This window comes from Macaca nemestrina, chromosome 15 (genome assembly GCF_043159975.1).
Source record: "Macaca nemestrina isolate mMacNem1 chromosome 15, mMacNem.hap1, whole genome shotgun sequence".
Taxonomy (NCBI): domain Eukaryota; kingdom Metazoa; phylum Chordata; class Mammalia; order Primates; family Cercopithecidae; genus Macaca; species Macaca nemestrina.
Window position 1 is genome coordinate 13490467 of NC_092139.1, and position 14598 is coordinate 13505064.

A 14598-nucleotide genomic window follows, 5' to 3' on the forward strand; every position below is an offset into this window, starting at 1 on the left:
GGCAGTGAATAAGTCTCACGAGATCTGATGGTCTTATAAATGGGAGTTCTTCTGCACAAGTTTTCTCTTGCCTGCTGCCATGTAAGATGTGTCTTGCTTCCCCTTCACTTTCCGCCATGATTATGAGGCCTCCCCAACCATATGGAACTGTGAGTCAATTAAACCTCCTTCCTTTATAAATTACCCAGTCCCGGGTATGTCTTTATTAGCAGCATGAGAACAAACTAATACACTCATGCTCAAAGGTATATGGGAAAACAGCTTTTCTCCATGTGTTTTTCTGGGGTTCAGGATGAAAGGGCAGCAGCTACCCAGGAGTATGTTATTCTCACGGGTAAAGTCAGAAGTTATCAGAAGAACAAGTGGAAATCTGCAATTCTCTTAAGGCCTAGGCTCAGAATTGCACAATCTCACTTTCTTCCACATTCCATTGACCAGAACAGATCACAAGGCCAAGCCCAGCATTGATGAGGCAGGGAATGTACTCTTCAACAGGGGGTGGGGGAAGGAGGAAGAAAATGAACATTTGCTAACAACAAACCAGTATTTACCCCTTCATTTTGCTATAATAGAACTGCAAAAACTCCTTCAGTTTCCCTGAAGGTAGGCAACCACTCTCAGTCTATGGGGTTTGGGTGGGGCTGGCTCCATCCTGCGGTCCTAGGCCAATCAGAACTGAAGGTATCACCCCTAAAATCTGAGCTGCACCCATTGCTACTGAGCTTGTGGGGTGTAGGTCTGGAATTGTAGACAGTCTCCTTGTCATTCTATGTGAAGAGCTTGCCTGAAATCTAAGCAGAGAGGAAGGCAGAGCCCAGATACAAACGATTTTTTGACAAAATAATATAAACACCTGGATTCAATGCATGCCTGAAGCCAAATGTACACTTGACTTTTCATTGAACTATAAACTCCTTTCTTGTTAGGTCAGTTTGAGTTGATTGGTTGAGCTGATGGGCCCCCCTCCCCTGTCTGGCTTTCAGATGTACTGATACCAGAATGCAAAAAGCTTAGCCTCAATGCAAAGGAAGAAAGACACGTTCCTTATGCAATAGCAAGTCAGTTAACAGAAATGAGTAAAGTAGACAGGATGTCAAACAATAGGGAGTGGTGGGGACTGTGGCAAACTGGTGAGCACAGATGCTGTGCAAGTGGCAGCTGCTCCCCAGCCCCTGCAGACTGTTGGTAGAAGGCTGCAACCTCACCACCAACTGTTGCCATCCTTGCCGTCTTGGCCCTGTCTCCCAAGCACCTGACCTGCCCTCATAGGAAAGGTGAGATTCTCAGGAGCAGTGCTCTAGAAGAAGCTGGCTGCAGTTCTTGCTGTTTTGCACACAGAGACTTTCTCAATACTGCTGGGTGTCTAACCCCAAATTCCTTATTATGCCTTGCTGGGTTCTTCCCCAGGAAATGGGAATGAGTTCTTTCCTGCCCCAGAAGCCTTTACTGTGGGGAGGGACTGAGGTACAAACCCATTCGTTACTAGTGCACAAATAGGTCTGATCAAAGAGATTCGGAAGATAAGTCATGGGCCTGGCAGTTCAGCAAGATTACTTTGAGGAGGAAGGGGAGGAGGCATGAGTACAATGTAGCCAATGATAAAACAGGCTTGAGAGAAGTAACTGACTGGAGAACCAGGGCTAGAGAGGACCTAAGAGCCAGCTGCCTTGGAGGCTTGTGCAGGCCTGGGGGCATCAGGAGGGATCTCTGGCCAAAGTCAGGCTCTGTCCCAAGCCTGACCCTCCACCACTGGAGTGATGGTCCTTAAGATTAGCCACCGCCCACTTGCAGTAGAACCTGTGCCATTCACATATTTAACACTCAATCCTCTTTTTATAATTGAAACAGCACCTCAACATTTTGGGAGGTCCCATCCTTCCCAACTGTCACTGTGTATGATCCAGTGAGGAGTATAGGATGTCCACCCAAGTTGATGAGGATCCCATCCCCAGCTCAGTTTGCCTTTCAGAGGGGAGGCGTCCTCTCCACTGAGCTTGTTGGAAGAGGCTTCAGCGGTCACCTCTGCCACCTGAAGGGGCACCTGCTTGAGAATGCAGCCAGCACTGAGAATGCAGTCCCAGTACCAGGCCAGTCTCCCTGTGACAGTCTGAGCAAAAGAAAAAATCAGCCAGAATAATCCTGTTTTCGTTTGCAAACATAATTATTTTGCCTCATGGATATTTGCCATGGATCCTTTTTGCATTAATTTTGATTTTTTAAAATACTGCATTCAAATATAATTTATCTTGAAGACTGGGCTCTTAGGCACCCCTTACATTTTGCAGGTGGGGCTGGTGCCTCACTCGCCTCCCGCCTGGGGCTGGCCCTGGTAGTTGCCAATGGAAGGCTGGGCTCCAGTCCTGGCTCTGCTATGAAAGATCTATGCAGCCTTGAGCAAACTGTACGACCTTTGCAAAGCCAGTTAATTCATCTGAAAAATAGGGATGACAGTACCAGCTGGAGTGGATTAGCTGAGCTGATGTATGTAAAGCCTTGTTAGTGCCTGTGTGAATGCAATGCACTTTCGTGGCTGAACATGCAACTCCTCGTCCTTCCAACAGCAAAGATGGGAAGCTCCCTTAGGGTCGAGCACTGGGCTAAGGGGTGAACATGCATTTTCCAATTGAATCCTCTCTACAGCACCCTGAGATTTTAACCCTGGGCAATAAAACCTATGGTTACAGGTATCCCAGGTTTACAGATGAGGAAACAGGCATAGGCCTCTATGTCTCTTGGCAAGGGCCACTCAACGGTAGCTGCAAGAACTGGGCAGAAGGTACCTGATTCTAACTGAGGTGAAGAAGAAAGCAGCAAGCTGCAATCACCACCCGTTACCAACCACCCCACACGAGATCAAACTCCAGAGCTGAGCTCACCTTACCAACATCCCTGATCATGAGATTTTGAGGCTCTTGAATTTTCATTGCTTGTGCTGCTCTGGGCCAGCTTTTACACTTGATAGGACTGTAAAATCACCACCACTGATGTGTGCTTAGTCATGTTGACATTCTATGCAAATGGGGCAATGAGACCTTGGGACCTCCCTGGCCAAACCCAGAGCAGAAGCAGCATGGAAACAAAGAGATTCTCAACACACATCCAGCCTGGCGTCTGTGTCATCAAGCAGAGTCTATCAGGCGCAGGAAGGACAGCTGAAACCTCCTGCGACTAACCACCTGTTGATGAATCGCTAGGACTTTCTCACCTCTTTAAATTCTCTCCTGTAGAGAAATCACATTTTTTTGTTCCCACCCAGTGTTTAGCCCTCCTTTTATGCTATAACAGAACTGCAGTTTCCCTGCAGGTAGGCAACCACTCTTAGTCTATAGGGTTTGGGTGGGGCTGACCCCACCCTTCCTGGTGAATGCAGAACTCAGGACCGGCCCACCAGAACTGAAGGTACCACCGTGGAACCTGAGCTGTGCCCACTGCTACCGAGCTTCTGGGATGTAGGTCTAGAATCGTGGACAGCCTCCTTGTCACTCGACGAGAAGAGCCTGCCTGAAAACTAAGCCAGCAGAGAGGAAGGCAGAGCCCAGAGATTAATCTTTTTTTTTTTTTTTATGAAATCATATTAAATACCTGGATCCAACCATGCCTGAAGCCAAATGTACCCTGGCTTTTCATTTACATGAACCTATAAACTCCTTTCTTCTTAGGTCAGTTTGAGGAGAGTTTCTATCCCCTTGCACAGGAGACAGTCCTGATAAAACCATCTCCTTAACTGGAGGACTTGAAGGTGGTAAATGTTTCTTATACTTTTTTGAACCCCTTAGAAGGCCTAACACAGTGTTTGACTCCCAAGAGGTGATCAGTAAATGCTGGTATGGGCAGGCAAGGTTCATTGTCTGCCCTGTAATCATTCTCCCTCCGTCCTTGCTAACAGTACCCTCGTCCCCCACCCCCAAAATAGGTTGTGATTAATTTAAGCCAGTTGTGACAATCATGCCCCCTAAATTTCTCAGATTCCCTTGCAGTTAGGGGTGGTCCCATGACTTACTTCTGACCAAGAAGACCTAAGGGAAAGTCTATTGTGGGGCCTTCTGGGGAAGACTTTGCCCTTGTCATGCAAAAGGTAGCTATGCTAAGGCTGCCTTTTCTTCTTTTCTCCTTCTTGCTTTGAGCATAGGTGTGAGGTCTGGAGCTACAGGAGCCATTTTGTGATCATGAGGCAAAAAGCCAAAATGCTAAAGAAGGCAAAGTAGAAAGACATAAAAAAGAAAATGCCTAGGTTCCTCATGTTCTGTTCAAGCAGCTGAATTAAAACCAGTATTGCCCTCCTCTGAACATCTTATATGAAATAACAAATCCGTCCCCAACCCCAGCATACATCTGCTTGTTTAAGCCACTATTGGTCAGGCTTCTGCTATATGTAGCCAAACACAGTTTTTTTGTTTTGTTTTGTTTTGTTTTTTGCACTGTGTATAATTCAGTGGCTTGAGCAAAGTTTTGTTAGAGTAAGAGTTTCTGGTCATTAGTCAATGGAAATATATCTGTATATACATTTGTTCATTCATTCATTTCTGAGACAGGGTCTCACTCTGTCGCCTAGGCTGGAGTGCAGTGACATGATCATGGCTCACTATAGCCTCAACCTCCCAGGCTCAAGCGATCCTCTTGCCTCAGCTTCCCATGTAACTGGGACTACAGGTGCATGCCACTGTGCCTGGCTAATTTTTATTTATTTTTTGAACAGATGGGGTTGGGATGTGCGTGGGGGTCCCACTAGGTTGCCCAGGTTGGTCTCAAACTCCTGGTTAGAGTGATCTTCCTGTCTCAGCATCCCAAAATGCTGGGATTACCAGGGTGGGCCACCATGCCCTGTCTGCATATACATTAAATATGCATCAAATGTACAGACTAACTTTTGAAACTAATACCCTTATACTAGTCTGTCCGACAAACATTTCAGTGAACATGTGCTAAGGTCACAGAAATTTAACATTAAAACAGAACACAGAAAGCATATTAAAACTTTCCTTCCTGAAAGGAGCAAATCTCATTTGTGTGTATCTGACTGGCCCAACCTCAACAACATCTTGAGGCCCAGCAGCAAGAGGCTCTGGGACATGTATTTGGTCGCTTTCTTGCCTCTACAGATGGGAAGACAGGCTAGGATGAAGGTGAAACGGATGCTGCGTGCCAGCTCACCACACCTGCCATGCAACCTTATTGTGCCAACCTCAGCAAAAGATGGACCTCGTTGTATTTCAAAACTCTTTTAAAATTTAATCCTGGGGGCCAAGTGCAGTAGGTGGCTCATGCCTATAATCCCAGCACCTTGGGAGGCCGAGGTGGGAGGACCACTTGAGGCCGGGAGTTTGAGACCAGCCTGGCCAACATGGTGAAACCCCATCTCTACTAAAAATACAAAAATTAGCTGGGTATGGTGGCACACACCTGTAATCCCAGCTACTTGTGAGGCTGAGGCATAAGAATTGTTTGAACCTAAGAGGCAGAGGTTGTAGTGAGCTGAGATCGCACCACTGTACTTCTGCTTGGGCAACAGAGTGAGACTCTGTCTCAAAAAAAAAAAATTTTTTTTAATCCAGTGCTTATTTGTCAGCATTCTCCAGAGAAACAAAACCAACAGGATATGTATAGATATGTAAGAGGAGATTTCTTGTGGATATTGGCTCACATAATTATGGAGGCCAAGAAGTCCTGTGATCTGCTGTCTGCAAGCTGGAGCACCAGGAAAACAATTACTGGTGTAGTTCAGTGTGATTCCTAAGGCCTGAGATGCAGGGGAGCCAGTGGCATAATTTCCAGTCTGATTCCTGAGGCCTGAGAATGAGGAGCTCCAAAGTTCAAAGACAGAGACAGGTGTTCCTGTCTTCGGGAAGGGAGAGCCAATTTGCGCTTTCTCTGCCATTTTGTTCTATCTGGGCCCTCAAGGAATCGAATGAGGCCCATTACATAGCAAGGGTGGGCCTGGCATGGCGGCTCACACCTGTAATCCCAGCACTTTGGAAGGCCAAGGCAGGCCGATTACTTGAGGTAAGGAGTTGGAGACCAGCCTGGCCAATATGGTGAAACCCTGTCTCTACTAAAAATACAAAAATTAGTCAGGCATGGTGGCACATGTCTGTGATTGCAGCCACTTGGGAGGCTGAGGCAGGAGAATCCCTTGAACCTGGGAGGTGGAGGTTGTAGTGAGCTGAGATCACACCAGTGCATTCCAGCCTGGGTGATGCAGTGACACTCTATCTCAACACCCAAACAAAAACATAACGAGGGTAATTTTCTTTCCTGGGTTTACCTATTTGAATGCTAATCTCTGCCTGAGACACCTCACAGACACACACGGAAATAATGTTTTGCCAGCGATATCCAGGCATCCCTTAGTCTAGTTAGGTTGATGCATAAAATTAACCATCATGAGTACCTGCACAGAAAATAAAACAAAGAAACAAATAACAACAACAAAATCCCACCATAAAACAAATTAAAAACTCCACACTAAAAATCAGAGGCTCACATAGCTCTGATATGTATTTGCAAACCTTATTCCAAACTTCAAAGAATTGCCAAAAACTATAAACAGTGCCATAAATTCCCTGGTTGATCTTCATGTTGAAGACATTAGCATAATACCCACCAAGGTGAATGGGCTTATATTGAGTGGAATGATCCATTCAGATACATGGCTATGGAGTAGGGAGCAAGCTTGAAGAGCTTGAATCAACAGAGGGTAGCACAGACACAACTCTGGGAGGTTAGAAAAGACTGGAATCTCATAATCCTGGTCTAATTATAAGAAAAACAGACAACATCAGATTGGAGAACATCCTCCAGACACCTGGCAGGTACTCCTCAAAACTGTCAGGGTCGTGAGAAACAAGAAAAGACCAAGAAACTGCCACAGACCAGAGAGACAGGGGGACATGATGACCAAATGCAATGTAGCACCCTGCTTGTCCTAGAACAGAGAACATGAATGGGAAAACTGGTGAAATCTAGAGAAAGTCTGCAGTTTTCATTTAGAGTAATGTACTGTATTTGTTCATTGTTGCTGCTGTAACACACTGTCAAGGATTTAATGGCTTAAAACAACACAAATGTATTGTTATAGTTTTGGAGGCTTGATATGGTTTGGATTTGTGTCCCCACCCAAATCTCATGTCAAATTGTAATCCCCATTTTTGGAGGACAGGCCTCATGAGAGGTGATTGGATCATGTGGGAGGACTTCCCCCTTGCTATTCTCATGACAGTGAGTTCTCACGAGAGCTGATGGTTGGACAGTGTGTAGCACCTCCCACCTCCCTCTCTCTCCTTCTCTACCATGTGAAGATGTACCTGCTTCCCTTTTGCTTTCCACCATGATTGTAAGATTCCTATGGCTTCCCCAGCCATGCTTTCTGTACAGCCTGTGGAATTGTCAATTAAACTTCTTTTCTTCATAAATTATCCACTCAGGTAGTTCTTTATAGCAATACAAGTACAGACTAACACAAGGCTGAAATGGGTCTCGCTGGCTAAAGTCAAGGTGTCAGCAGGGCCAGTTCCTTCTGGAGGCTCCAGAAGAGACGCCAACTCCTTGCCTTGTCTATAGTAGCTTGTGTAGACCACCTACATTCCTTGGCTTGTGGCCCCTTCCTCCATTTTCAAAGCCAGCAGCTGAACATCTCTCCTCTCTGATCTGTTTCATTTCTGTCCTTTCTTCTTCTCTCTCTGACCTTAATCTGTGGTCTCCCTCTTATAAGGACCCTGGTGATTATTCTGGGCCCACCCAGGTCATGGGGTAATCTCCTCATCTCAAGATCTTTAACTTAATCACATCTGCAAAGTCCCTTTGCTATATAGGGGGACACATTTGTAGCTTCCAGGGATTAGGACATAGACATCTTTCGGGGGCATAATTACTCAACTGACCTCAACGTAGCAATATTTGTTTCTTAGTTGTGACAAATGTACCACAGTGATATAAGATGTCAACAGGGCAAACTGGGTGAAGGGTATGTGGGGACTTTTTGTACTATCTTTGCAACTTTTCCATACATCTAAAATTATTCTGAATGCTTATTTTTTTTGAAAAAAGGCATTTACTGTGTTATCTTGGGTAAGTCACTTAAATTCTCAACTCTTTTGTTCTTTTATCTCTAAAATAGGTGCCATAATATTCATTCTACTTACTATCTGGGGTTTCTGTGAAGACAAACTGGGATACTGCAAGGGAGAACATTCGGTAAGATGTACAGGGGCACAGAAAGATCAACGTTTGCTATGATTCCAGGAGAACTCAGAGGATCAGTCTTGTAGCTAAGAGTTGGGATCAGTATTTGGGGAGGAAAAAGAGAGAAAATAAGACAACAGTTGATCAAGGCAAAACATGCCCAGATATGGCAGATTGGCTGAGAAAGATGAGGCTAATTTGGGGAGAGATGATGTCAGCATTTAGAGGTTTTGGTAAACAACCCATCATTCTATAAGACATATGTGATGTGTCTCAAATCACGGTCCTGGGAAGCCAAGGACCGGAGCGGAATGTGGTGCTTTGGTGTTTAGTCTGCTCCCACATACCCCAGGCTCTGCACTTCACTTCCAGACTGTCACGTCTGCCAGGTTTTGAACCTCACTACCATTTGTCCCAGTGCACCAACATATCTCCTCCTCCTTTCCCCTCCAATCTTCCTACAAAACAGTGTCTAGGTGGACCCCTAAAGTTCAAATCTAATCATGCTGCTCCCTTATTAGAAAATCCCCTAGTGAGGCTGGGCACGGTGGCTCATGCCTGTAATCCCAGCACTTTGAGAGGCCGAGGTGAGCAGTTCACTAGGTCAGGAGATCGAGACTATCCTGGCCAACATGGGGAAACCCCATCTCTACTAAAAATACAAAAAATTAGCTGGGCATGGTGGCACGTGCATGTAGTTCCAGCTACTCAGAAGGCTGAGGTAGGAAAAACACTTGAACCCAGGAGGTGGAGGCTGCAGTGAGCTGAGATTGTGCCACTGCACTCCAGCCTGGGCGACAGAGCGAGACTCTGTCTCAAAAAAAAGAAAAAGAAAATAAAATCCTCTAGTGGATCCCACTGCCCTCAGGATCCACCCCAAACACTTCCTATCCTATTTCCCGGCCAGTCTCTCCAATCTCCCCCTCTCATGCTCATTCCATCATATCCCACTGTCCAGTAACAACATTGGGCACAGTTCCTGTTCTTGCCATGCCTCTAAGTATTTATCCCTGCTATGCTGCTAAACATATACATCTCACTCTGCTAAGCATCTTCCCTCTCTGCGCCAACTCCTATTCAATCCTCAAGACTCAGCCCAGCAGTCACCTCCTCCAGGAAGCCTTCCCTGAATATCACTTTGTGGTCAGACACCTCTCCTTCTGGGCTCCTAGAGCTGCTTGGACTTGTGGCTTATGCTCACTTATCAACTATACAATATAGAAATCTGTGCATATAACTCCCCCCCTTTAAAACTCGAGCCACCTTCCCACCAAAAAAACACACACAAAGTGGACTGGGATTCATCCATCTCTGGAATAGTAATCCCAGCGAATGCTCATGGTTGCTTACTGTGTGCCAGACCCAGGGCTGAGCACTGAGTCCTCCTGACAACGCTTGGAAACAGATTATATTGTTATTTCCATTCTACAGATGAAGACTTGAAAGCTCCAAGAGGTTAGGGACTGTGTTCAACACCACAGTTACTAAGGGGTGAAGATGGAGTACCCAGACCCAAGCCTGCCAACCCCAGTGCCCAGCACAGTTCTCAGTCAACATCTGCTGAGTCAAAGTGCAATTCTGGGAGTGGATTAGCAGAGTGACAGTGCTTGTAAGAGCCTCCTGATATAAGCAACCTGGGAAGACTGAGGCCCCCGTGTTAAAGCAGGGGAGGGGAGCACTGGAGGCCTCTTCACTCCATGGCTTCCAGAGTCCGGCCCCTCCTCCCCAATTGCCAACTTTGTCCCAGCAGGTTGCTCTAAATTTTATACTTTGAATATCCTTCTCAGGGATCCCCAGAGAGCAGATGAACCTCCAAGAGATGGCCCCCATGGAGTCTGCACGGGTGGGAGGGAATGATGTCTATGTCTTGATCACAGCCTTCCTTCTTGCTATGAGCTGTACCTTTGCAGCAACATGTGAGGGGGTAGAACTTAGAGACAAGGTTGCTTCATGCAGCCAGGATCATGCCAATAGGCATGAGTCAATACCCTTGCCATCAAACCAAATTTATGAACTCATAGAATCATCAGGTCCAATCAGCCAGCTTCAGGAATGGCTGAATCCAGGTGCTCAAGTGATACCATCAGAACCCATCTTTTCCTCACTCTAAGTCTCAGTTCTGCTTTCCTCTGTATTGGCCTCATTAAAAAGCAGGCTCTCCCCTAGAATACTGGCCACCAGTAGTTCCTGGTTTCCATCTTAATCATTCAACCACATCCTGGTAGGACAAATTTTTTTCTCCTAGTAATTTTCATAAAGGTCTCCAAATCAAATCTTGCTGGCCTGGCTGGGGTTTCTTGTTCACATGTGAATCATCAAGGTGGTTCAGGGAAATGAAATGTTGACTGGCCAGACCTGGTTAATTTGCCCACTCCTATAAATTGCAGGGAGGGGTGAATTTCCTCCCCACTCAAAATGCATGAACCAAGGGTAGAGGCAGCAGCAACCACCCTTGCGGGATAGTTGCAAAATCGCGGGAATTGAGATTCTATTTTCAGAAGCAAATGGACAGGAAAAATCAACAGACATGCCTTACAAAACGTCCAGGTGAAATAGAAACTCTTCTGCATCAAATCTCTCAAGCTTGAGCTGATTTCAGAAACCTGCGTCCAGTCCTAGAATTAGGGATTCCCTTGAAGGAGCCCTCAAGGTTCCCATCATGCAGGACACATGAGACGCTTGTGATGGCAATCTTCCACTTCCCCTTGCACGTGTCTGGCTCAGATGGTATCAGGATTCGAAGATGCGGGAGAGAGCAAGCTGTAAAAATAATCTGCTATTAAGCCCTGTGCCGGTCCCGACTGTGGTGGCATTTGGAAGATGAAAGCAGCATGGTTCCTTTGGAGATAGCAGCCACTTTCCAATTGCACTGATAAAAAAAGGAAGGCATGGAGTAAAGTGACATTTACGTGCTAGGAAAAGCATACCTTCTCCCCTGCTTCGAAACCATTTCAGGAGCGGGGGAAGTGGGGTACCTTGGTGTGTGCTCCCCCACTCCACCTTTTAGGCTGAGGGTGGGGGAACCTGGCCTTGGGGGGGTCAGCAAGCTTCAGCAGGCAGGTGGGTCCAGCCTCCATCATTCGTGTTCTGAGGGGCCAAGGCTGCCCCACCCCCATCCCCCATCTGCTACTGGCAAGTTTAAATACCAGCCTGTTTCAGCTCAGAAATGTGGAAATTAAGAAAGGAAACGAATGGCAGTGGGAAGGAAAGAGAAGCTATGAATCACTTTTGGACCGCTGCCTCATTCGAACGCCGCGTGGGGTTTATTTTGGTCGTCACCATCGCTTGGTGAGAGGCAGTTCAGTGTGGGAGGAAGAGATTAGGAGTTGCAAAGACCTGAGTTCAAATACGAGCTCCACTACAGGCTGGCAAGAGGCCTTGGACCTCTCACGTCTCTGAGCCTTGGTTTCTTCATCTGTAAAATGGGGAGTGTACCCCTCCATGGGTCATTCTGGAGGGAAGGGCACATGGCAGCTGGTCCAGAGTTGGCACTGAAGGTCTTTCGTTCTCTTCCTCCTCCTCCGTGAGGTTGGGCTCCATATCCTCCCCGCCCATCATCCAGACTAGGAGGCAGCAACGCTCAGTCCCACCCAGTGGCCCTGAAACTGACTCTCTCCTCTGTGCCGCTGCCCAGCCCTACCCCAGGCTCCAGCACCTTCCTCATCCCCTGGGCTCCACCCATGTGGGCTGGGGCCAGTCTCTTGAGTGCCCAGGCTCTTTCCTAACTGAAGGCCACCAGCTCACTGTCCCTCCCTACCCCATGCAGGCTTTTCCAGCGCTGGTTCCTCCTCATCAGTCTGAACCCAAAGCCCTCCCTGGCCACCCTAGTAAATGCACTGACCATACGTGACTGACTGCTAGCTCATCTCTCTAAAGTGGTCTCATTTATTTGTTTGTGTGCTTATTATCTAGCTCCCCCAGGAATATCAGCACTAAGAGGCAGGGAACGTTTCCATCTGGTTCATTTCTGGTCCCTGGTGGTGAATGGCGTACTTGGCACAGAACAGGCACTCAGGTATTTGGGGAGAGAGAGAAGAAAAAGAAAGGAGGAAGGGAGGGAAGGAGGCGAGACGGATGGGAGAGGGAGGTGGAGTCCCCTCCACCCCCGCCCTTGCCCCCAGATTCTGGATCCTCTATTCCCTGCACCCCAGCCCCCTCCCACCCACAAGCCCTGCTGGTCTAACTGTGCAGCCGGCTGCCTTGTTTGTGACATTCCATATAAGCTTCTTCATATGTGACTTCCTACTTTTGTGTGTCTTGAGAGCCAGTCCAGGTCACAGGTGACCTCTGCACATCATGATTCTCAGAGGCAGCAGGAATAACATCTGTCTGTTATTTCTGCCTGCCCATCACACCACTCCTGTAACACAACCCTAATGCCGCCTCTGGAGAGCCACGCCTCCCCCATACGCAGTCCCTGCTGTTCAGATGGAGTTGCCCCCATCCCCAGTGAGAACACAGCATTTTCCTGGCCCTAGGGATTGGTCAGCAATGGCCATGTGACTCCAGCTGGGGCCATGGACATTGAATCCCAGGACTTTCGTGGCAAGTTAATTAGCAGAGATGCTGTCTTTCTGTTAGCAACACCAAGCGAGGTAGATATAAGCCAGGAGGTGACAGCCATCTCCTCACAGCATGGCGACAGCCTGCCTGAGAATGAAGCCAGCACAGACGACAGCAGAACCCAGAGACAGAGAGACAGATCTCTAATGGTCTGGATCCAGCTTTACCTGAAGTACCCACTACCTCTGAAATATTCAAAGACCCAAGCCAATAAGTTCCCTTTTGTACCCTCTGACTTGTAGACCAAGCGTTAGTCAGTAGCTGATTAATGGAGACCTGTGAAGAGGCAGCCTGTGGAGGAGAAGGGGTGGAGAGCGCCCTCTGTAGAGAGAGGGGCACCTTTCCCCAACTTTCCAACTCTGCTGAGGACAGAGCCTACCAGCCCCACCACCATCTTTTCCCACACTGTCCCATGGCAGATAAAAGCAACATTCTCCACCGGAAAGAGGAGAGCCCACAGAACTCCAGGGTAGACTAGACTAGAGGGCCAGCAGGGCTTTCTCCAGGAAAACCAGCATCTTCCCAGATCGGGGGGTTCTTGATCTGCCCTCTCTGGAGGTACCCACCTGTTTTGAGGACCCTGCTTCCATTCACCCCAAGAATCAGGCAGCCTTAAAATCTTTCAAGGCAAAAAATAAACCTAAGCTACTAGTCATATCTCTGGGGGAAAAGAAGACTTCCTTAGCCTTCTCAAAGGCGCAAAACATTTCCAGCCTGCGGGATGCCTCCCACTTGCCATCCGTCCCCAGGCCCGCCTCCTGGCTGCTGCAAACGCCTAAAATGGTACCCAGGGGCCAGCTCCTGCGCTCTCCACAGTCAAGTGCTCACCTGAGCCCACAAAGAGAAACAGCATCAGAAAAATGGCCCTGTGGGGGTGCAGCCCAGCTCCCCAGGACCACCTTTGGAGCAGAAACACAGCTGGGGATACAAGGCACCAAAAAAGACCTCATCCGCATAACAGGTGTCAACTTCTCAGGAAGAGTGACAGCTCCAGCTCTCCTGGGATCTTTGACTTGAGACAGGCTCTCCCTGCTGCTGAGGCCTGGGGTAGGGCCTGCATGTTTGTAGGCTGAGTTGGAATTTGCTTGGCTCTCAGCTCCCCTCTGGCTGCAGCTCAAGAGATGCTCAAGAGATGGTCAAGAGATGCTCAAGAGATGGTCTCAGGAGGACGTGAAGGCAAGCACCAGGCGACAGCTGCCAGAATGTGGGTTTCCATAAAACAGAGCCCAGCTCTGAATCTCAGCCCAGGTGTTCAGCTCATCCTGTGACATCTCTCTGCTGGAGAATCCTCGATCACCACCTTCCTATGCACACCTGTCCCTCCAAACCCACAGGCCCCATTTCCTCCTGCTGTACATCTCTGCAGAGATATCCTACAGACACTTCCAACTCAACACCTCCCTCACTAAACTCCCCGCTCCCCACACAAGCTCCTGCTCCTCCTCCTCCTCCTCCTCCTCCTCCTCCTCCTGTGTTTCCTAGCTCAGAAACTGACATTTCTAATCACTCCCCAAGTTTAGATATTTTCCCTGATTCCCTTCTCCTCACCCCTGAGTAATCGGTCATCAACTGCTGACTCTACTTCCTAAATCTCTCATCCCACTGTGACCTCCAGCCCAGCCTTCTCTTGCCTGAATTGTTTCAGCAGGCTCCTCATGGGTTTCCCTGACTCCATGCATGCTTGCTCTCCGCAATTCTCCACTCAGTGGCCACACTGGATGTCCTGAAACACAGATCTCCTCCTGTCCCTCCTCTGTGCAAACCCCTGCAGCTGCAATCCTTTGCCAGCAGAACAAGTCTCACATCCTCACCATGGCTTGCAAGGCCTTTCCTGATCTGCTTTCTAGCCTGACAAAG